Genomic DNA, 8690 nt, shown 5'->3' on the forward strand with positions numbered 1-8690 from the left:
GTCTCAAATACACAACCTACCCTTACACCTAAAGGAGCTGGAAAAAGAACAGCAAATAAAGCCTAAATCCAGAAGAAGAGAAATAATAAAGATTAGAGCAGAAATCAGTGATATAGAATCAAAAAAGAGCATTAGAACAGATCAATGAAAGTAGGGGCTGGTTCTTTGAAAGAATTAATAAGACTGATAAACCCCTAGCCAGACTTATCAAAACAAAAAGAAAAAGGACCCAGATAAATAAACTCATGAATAAAAGAGAGATCACAAACAACACTGAAGAAATACAAACAATTAAAAGAGAATATTATGAGCAATTTTTGGCAACAAATTGGGCAATCTGGAAGAAATGGATAAATTCTTAGAAAAGCTGAAGAGACCCATAACCAGCAAAGAAATTGAATCAGTAAGCAAAAATCTCCCAATAAACAAGAGCCCAGGGCTGGATGGCTTCCCAGGGGAATTCTACCAAACATTTAAAGAATTAATACCTATTCTTCTGAAACTGTTTCAGAAAATAGAAATGGAAGGAAAACTTCCAAATTCTTTCTATGAGGCCAGCATTACCTTGATCCCAAAGCCAGACAAAGACCCTACTAAAAAGGAGAATTATAGACCAATATCCCTGATGAACATGGTTGCAAAAATTCTCACCAAGATACTTAGCTAATAGGTTTCAACAATACATTAAAATGATTATTCACCACGACCAAGTGGGATTTATTCCTGGGCTGCAAGGGTGGTTCAACATCTGCAAATCAATCAATGTGATACACTACATTGTAAAAGAAAGGACAAGAACCTTATGATCTCTCGATAGATGCAGAAAAAGCATTTGACAAAATACAGCATCCTTTCTTATTAAAAACCCTCCACCATGTGGGGATAGAGGAAACATATCTCAATATCATAAAAGCCATATATGAAAGACGCACAGCTAATATCATTCTCAATGGGGGAAAAACTGAGAGCTTTTCCAAAACTAAGGTCAGGAACATGACAGGGATGTCCAATGTCTCCACTATTGTTCAACATAGTACTGGAAGTCCTGGTCTTAGCAATCAGACAACAAGAACAACAACAAAAAAGGCATCCAAATCAGCAAAGAAGTCAAATTTTCACTCTTCGCAGACAACATGATATTCTATGTAGAAAATCCGAAAGACACCAAAACTTGTAGAAGTGTTACAGGAGCTCAGCAAAGTCACAGGATATAAAATCAGTGCAATGCACAGAAATAAGTTGCATTTCTATACAATAATAAAGAAGCAGGAGAAAGAGATATCAAGGAATTGATCCCAATTATAATTGCACTGAAACAGATAAGGTACCTAGGAATAAACCTAACCAAAGATGTAAAGGATCTATACTCTAGAACACTTATGAAAGAAATTGAGGAAGACACAAAGAAATGGAAAAACATTCCATGTTCATGGATTGGAAGAACAAATCTTGTTAAAATATCTATGCTACCCAAAGCAATCTACACATTCAATGCAATCCCTGTCAAAATACCATCAGCATTTTTCACAGAGCTGAAACAACAATCCTAAAATTTGTATGGAACCAGAAAAGACTCCAAATAGCCAAAGTAGTGTTGAAAAAGGAAACCAAAGCTGGAGGCATCCCAATTCCAGATTTCAAGCTATATCTGTAATCATCAAGACAGTATGGTACTGGCACAAAAACAGACACATATCAATGGAACAGAATAGAGAACCCAGAAATGGACCCTCAACTTTATGGTCAACTAATCTTCAACAAAGCAGGAAAGGATGTCCAATGGAAAAAAGACCAGTCTCTTCAACAAATGGTGTCGGGAAAACTGGACAGCCACATATGGAAGAATGAAACTGGACCACTTTCTTACACCATATACAACAGTAAACTCAAAATGGATGAAAGACCTAAATGTGAGACAGGAATCCATCAAAATCCTAGAGGAGAACCACCTCTTTGACCTCGGCCGCAGCAACTTCTTGCAAGACATGTTTTCAATAGCAAGGGAAACAAAAGCAAAAATGAACTATTGGGACTTCATCAAGACAAAAAGCTTCTGCACAGCAAAGGGAACAGTCAACACAACTAAAAGGCAACCTACAGAATGGGAAAAGATATTTGCAAATGACATATCAGATAAAGGGTTCATATCCAAAATCTGTTAAGAACTTATTAAAGTCAACACCGAAAAACCAAAAAATCCAGTTAAGAAATGGGCAGAAGACATGAGCAGACATTTCTCCAGAGAAGACATCCAAATGGCTAACAGACACATGATAAAATGTTCAACGTCACCAGGCATCAGGGAACTACAAATCAAAACCACAATGAGATACCATCTCACACTGGTTAGAATGGCTAAAATGAACAAGTCAGGAAACAACAGATGTTGACAAAGATGTGGAGAAAAAGGAACCCTCTTTCACTGCTGGTGGGAATGCAAACTGGTGCAGCCACTCTGGAAAATAGTATGGAGATTCCTCAAAAAGCTAAAAATAGAACTATTCTATGACCCAGCAATTGCACTACTAGGTATTTATCCAAAGGATACAAACAGTGATTCTAAGGGGCACCTGCACCCCAATGTTTATAGCAGCAATGTCCACAATATTCAAACTATGGAAAGTGCTCAGATGTCCTTCGACAGATGAATGGATAAAGAAGTTGTGGTATATATAGGCAATGGAATATTACTCAGCCATCAAAAAGAATGAAATCTTGCCATTTGCAATGACATGGATGGAACTAGAGGGTATTATGCTAAGTGAAATAAGTCAGAGAAACACAAATACTACCCAATGATTTCACTCATATGTGGAAATTAAGAAACAAAACAGATGAACATAAGGGAAGGGAAGGAAAAATGGAATATAAACGGGGAGGTAAACCATAAGAGACTCTTAACTATAGGAAATAAACTGAGGATTGCTTGAGGAGAAGTGGGTGTGGGGATGGGGGATGGGCATTAAGAAGGCACTTGATATAATGAGCACTGGGTGTTATAGGCAACTGATGAATCACTAAATTCGACCCCTAAAAATAATAATACACTATACGTTAACTAAATTGAATTTAAATAAAATTAAAAAAAATACTTAAGGAGACAGTCATTTTTTTTTAAGTGGCAAAAGTTGCAAGAAAAACATATGTGACAAAACATGTGGCCCCTCCTTGTTATATGGGGTCAATGTCAGTTAGCCCCCTTGCAGATCTCTCCTGAAGTTAAGATCATCTAGTAGAAAACAAACCAGACAGGAATTTAAGACTTTTTTTTTCTATCTCTTTCTCTGATTTTAAGCATTAACTCTCAAAGTGATTGTTATGGTGCTATTTGGAAAGTAATTGTGTATTTCACTGTCACATGATTTTAGGTTAAACAAATGTGACTTCTGAAGTTTCAAGGAAAGAAGTAATAAAAAACATTAAGTATTTTATATCACACATGAATAACATTGTAAATAACATATAAGGGACATTTTTTATGGTTTTAAGTGCAATACAGTTTCAATGTATAGGCATCTTCAGCTATGCATCATTTAATCTGATTTCCCTATCAGTGATAATATTCTTCTTTTGATGTAGTAATTTAATATTACACCTGTGATCTTGACTTCATTCAGATAATGTAGTTTTGCTATAATAATCTATGAATTTAATGAGGCTCAACTGAAAAAGCAGCTTAAAGTGGACAGGCCAGATGAATAAGGTGGCCAAATAATTCGAATCTGAAAATGTGTCATTGAAAAATGATCACACATGGGAAGCACAGTGACAAGGATCATTGCATATCATGGGAAAGACTTCATTATTATAGGTTAGGGGTAAAGGCATTCTGAAACATGTCAAAGGAATGCTCAGCATTGATTGATTTTGCATCTTTAAGAAAAAAGAAAGAACTCATAATGCTTGACCATTAGAGAAGATTTCAGAATTTGGCAAAAATTCTCTAATTGGAATTAGCAAAAACAAACAAGCAGAACATGAATAAACAGAAACAGCTTTCACTAGACTTAAAAACTTGATGAAAATTGTGCTTGTGTGATTTTGCAGTTTGACTCTAGTGGTATATGCAGTCATTATACTTTAAAAATTGCAGATTGCCTTTACATGCACAGTATTTAATTATATAAAAAATAGTTCATGCATTATTTTGAAAAACAATACAACTTTTATGACTGTACTTAGGGCTGAATTGTGTTCCCTCAAAATTCATAAGTTAAAGTCCTAACCCCCAGTATCTCAGAATGCGACTTTATTTGGAGAGAACGCCTTTAAAGAGATAATTAAGTTAAAAAGAGATGTGAGGGTAGGTTCTAATCCAACCTGACTGGTGTCCTTGTTAAAGATTAGGACATATAAAGAGACACCAGGAATGTCTGTGCATAGAGAAAAGATTATGTGTGAATGCCCAAGAAGGCAGCCATCTGCCAGATGAGGAGAGAGGCCCTCAGAAGAAACCAAATCTGCCAGCACCTTGATTTTGGGCTTCTTGTTTCCACAACTTTCAGGAATAAACTTCTGTTATTTAAGCCACCCAGTCTGTGTGATATCTTGCTTGGGCAGCCTTAGTAATCAAATGCACTCTGTCTTACGTAAGACACTGAAAGAAGCCGTGTCAGCTAGTTGCTTGAACTGTTACACAGAATTATAAGAAAAGTGAATACCAACTCAGGTTCAAGGATCCTTTAGAAATATAAGAATAAATGAAATCAATATGATGTCTCAACCATCATATATGTGGAAGCTTATATTTCTTTAAGAGATATTCCAAGGTTAAATTATGCATTTCGTGATGCTTTGTGTTAATCCCCATTGTTTTATTTTTTATTTTATTTTATTTTTTTTTAAAGAATTTATTTATTTGAGAGAGAGAGAATGAGAGAGAACACATGAGAGGGGATAGGGTCAGAGGGCAAAGCAGACTCCCTGCCGAGCAGGGAGCCCGATGCGGGACTCGATCCAGGGACTCCAGGATCATGACCTGAGCCGAAGGCAGTCGCTTAACCAACTGAGCCACCCAGGCGCCCCCCATTGTTTTATAAAACTAAGAAGAGTAACAAGTTTATTTGACAAGAACATTGTTAGATGCTGCCCTGGAAATGATTACCACATATTAAAGAGTTGGTTTGGAGGAATAAAACCTGTTATAGAGTATTAAATGAAACCTTCTTTTAGAGTCCAAATTGGTAATCAGTTTCTTTGTTGCTCTCAGTTTGACATTGAGTAATTTATTTTAAATGCACAAGAAGCCTCATTTTTTGTCACATCTTAATTTTAGATAGGAGTCTTCCATACAATTAATTTATCAGTTATTTTTGGTACTAAAGACATTTGAATGACCACAGGCCTCCAGTTTAATGGAGAAATATCTTTTATTTTCCACCACAATTGTGATGTTTGGTGTAGCTTTGCTAATATAAGTTATGCCTGCTACATCAGTCAAGGCAGCAGTTCAATAGTTAAATAGTAAACTCAGTAAACCTCTCTACCCCAGCTCTTCCACCATTTTTGATGTGTGACTGTCAGTTAATCTTAAATGTTAAACTCTGTATAAAGCTGATTATGGATATCTTCTATCATATAATGCATTTTTTCAAGAAGGACTATAAGATATACAAAAATGTACTGTTCATATATGAGTAAAAATGATCTTTGAAGAGCATTTGACACTCAGAAGATATTCTAATAATAAATGTGAATTTTCAATTAATATGTTTCTGTATGATAGTCACTTTTTAATTAGGGCTGATTAGTATGTGAAATGTTTTGCTTTGTTATTTATTCTCCATGCATTTGTCTGATTAGATATAACCTGTAAGAAATGGTGAGTAAGGCATATTAAAAGAAAGAAAATTTTAATCAACATATTTTCAAAATTAAGAATAATTCTGGTAAAGGATGAACATTTGGAGGTTTTAATGATTGATTAATATTAAATTTATAGATTATGAAATAGTCTCTTATGAAATTTGTAACCTTAAACAAATAAATGCAAATAATAAAGCAAATTATTATAATGCTTTTTGTCGTTTTATACAAGGTAAAGTAACTGAAACATGGGCATATAAAGTAACAATGATAATTAATGAAATAGGGTTAAACTAGACTTATGTAGAAGTGATCAAAGGATTATGTCACTTATAGTTCCATCTTCTCTGTCCCTGGAAAAGTATAAAATAATTGCATTTCACACCAATCACTAAGAAAATTCGTTGCTACTTAGAAAGCAGCCAGAATTGTCCTCAGAAATTCATGCAAAAGAACACAATTCCCTGTTACTTTTATATCAGTTGTAAATAGATTATATATGAAATGCATATGTATTTCACTGATGATTAAGATGGATAACAGTATGCACACAGAATGCTTTAGATATCTTACCATATACCCTCGAAAGAAAACAAAAACCAAGGTATTGATATAACCTTCCCACCTCAGATTTCATTGTCAGGCTCCAAATATATAGGGGGTTAACATGTCCATTTCTTCCCTCTCAACCTTCCTATTTATAGACTTAAAAAGATTGCCATGACTGGTATAAGAAGAAAATGTCAAAAGGTTATAAAACACTGCAGAGAAAACATTTTTAATGAGTCTTCCAGAACCCTGAAATAAGAAAGATCAGAAATAGGGTTATTATAATGAAACCAGATAATGAAACCAGTGTTAAAGACATGTTTTCTAGTATTATTTCTACCTATCTGTATTGCATAATTAGTGGTAGGCAAGTTAGGTTGTAAACTGTGAGAAAAACAACATATTTTCCAACTCTGGCTCCTTGCTCTGCTGCAGGCAGCTGGGAATGTTTTCCAGAAATAGAAGGTGGCTGTAACAAACAATAAAATATAGGCAGTGAAAGCCATGGTGATCTCTTTATCACATCTGTCATCATTGCACATACTGATGGATTTATCAGAATGCCATGTGAGTCTGAAGGCAATGTGTCATAATCTGTGGGTATGCCTGGTCCCGAAGGATTTATTGCTTTCTTAGGAACCAAGGGAAGAACTAAAATAAAAGAAATTAAAATAATGGATTTATATTCCCTAATATCCTGGAATGAGAGTTTGAATGCTGTAATAAACATGTGCTTCAATTACACATACTTACTTCTGCCTTTACCCATTGCTCTTTTTTAAAAATGTCACTCCTTAGTTTTCCTTTAAATCAGAAACACAAAGGGTTGGGTTTTGATACTTAATAGTTTGATGGTGTTGAAGACTCCAAAACCCAAATGATAAACCTGGCTGAAGGTTTTTTTTTTTTTTTTTAACTTTTTCTTCTGACCAAGTCACTCTGGAAAGTAAACACTTGTCCACATTGCTCAAGCCTAAGGTCTTATCCTCTCATACGGATAATTATATGACCTTACATCTAAATATAAGTGTGTCAAAAAGGATTCTGAAAAGGTTGGAAAACCTGGGTCCTGACAGCTCTTAGGAACTGTGTGACTTCAGAGAATCATTATATCTCACTTCAGGATGTTGTGATACTAAATAAAATAAAGCATTGCAACTCTTTTGTGGAGAGGAAAATGATATTCATTCATTTATGATTGGACTAGAGCTATTCATTACACTGGAGTCACAGCATTGAGGCTCTAGATCTAATACTATATGTTCAATAAGTTCTTCCATTTCTGTGGGATTTACCTGAATTTGGTTTCTGCAATATAAAACTGCTTTGTTAAAGATCTGCTAGTATCCTATTTTTTTTTTTTAATTTCTAAAGATTATGCCTCTTTGATCTTTGGTTAGTCACTTAACCTTTCTGGGATATTAGTTTCCTTTATAGGAACAGAGGAATTGGAGTAGATAATTATTAATGTTCAATCCAATCTTACAGTGTTCTACCACATTCACACTGCTTGTTCTTCATGTTGAAATCTAGGACAGCAGGCACAGAAAGGACCTTTGGACTCAGCATTTCCTGTTTGCATGTGGCTGAATGGGACTGAGATTGTCTCCATCACTGGCTTTCCTGTCCAGTTTGTCTTCATATTACAGATTCTGTTACAGAGTACTTTCTATTTTGGTCATCAGGATTCTTGCTTGTTTTTGCCTGAGGCTTGCAGAGTTATGAGTAAATATTTCATCTGTTAAACTAATACCGAACTATAGAAATGATCCCTGAAAGTATAGTCTTTGTTAAACTAACACCTAAACTAACCCTTTCTTTATCTTTTTTTCCTGTTCTCATGAAAGACTTGTCCCAAAATCAACTACATACTAATGTCACGGAAATACACCATCAACAGTTCAAAATTCTGAACTGCAGAAATCTGTCCTCAAGGTAAAAATTAGAAAGTTTCCAAATGCCATTCTGCATTTGAAAGGACTGTGACTCCTGAACAATCACAGTCCTATTTCTTGTTAATACTATTGCTCATGCTTTTTATAATGTCTTACAATTTTGACAGATTAAGCCAATGCGTGTTAAATGATATGAAAGCAATAACAATAAAAGCACTTTAAGTATAGGTAAATGTGCATAGAAAATCGTAATTTATTTCAGGAAGGCCACAGAGGATTGATTGTCAATATTTTAAATTTTACTTTCTGCCTCTTTTGTGATTTAGAATCCTGGTGAATCAATTATCCCTTTTACTCTTTTATATTCAATCATCTTGTATTAGTTAGGATTCTCCAGAGAAACAGAACTATAGATCTATAGATCTATAGATATCTGTATAT

At 34.7% G+C, this 8690-nt stretch overlaps 1 pseudogene; it reads right to left on the minus strand.

Moving 5' to 3' along the window:
- Positions 1-8056: 8056 nt before the first annotated feature.
- LOC123326459 lies at positions 8057-8142 on the minus strand (annotated as a pseudogene).
- Positions 8143-8690: the final 548 nt, after the last annotated feature.

This window comes from Neomonachus schauinslandi, chromosome 12 (assembly GCF_002201575.2).
Source record: "Neomonachus schauinslandi chromosome 12, ASM220157v2, whole genome shotgun sequence".
Classification (NCBI taxonomy): Eukaryota; Metazoa; Chordata; class Mammalia; order Carnivora; family Phocidae; genus Neomonachus; species Neomonachus schauinslandi.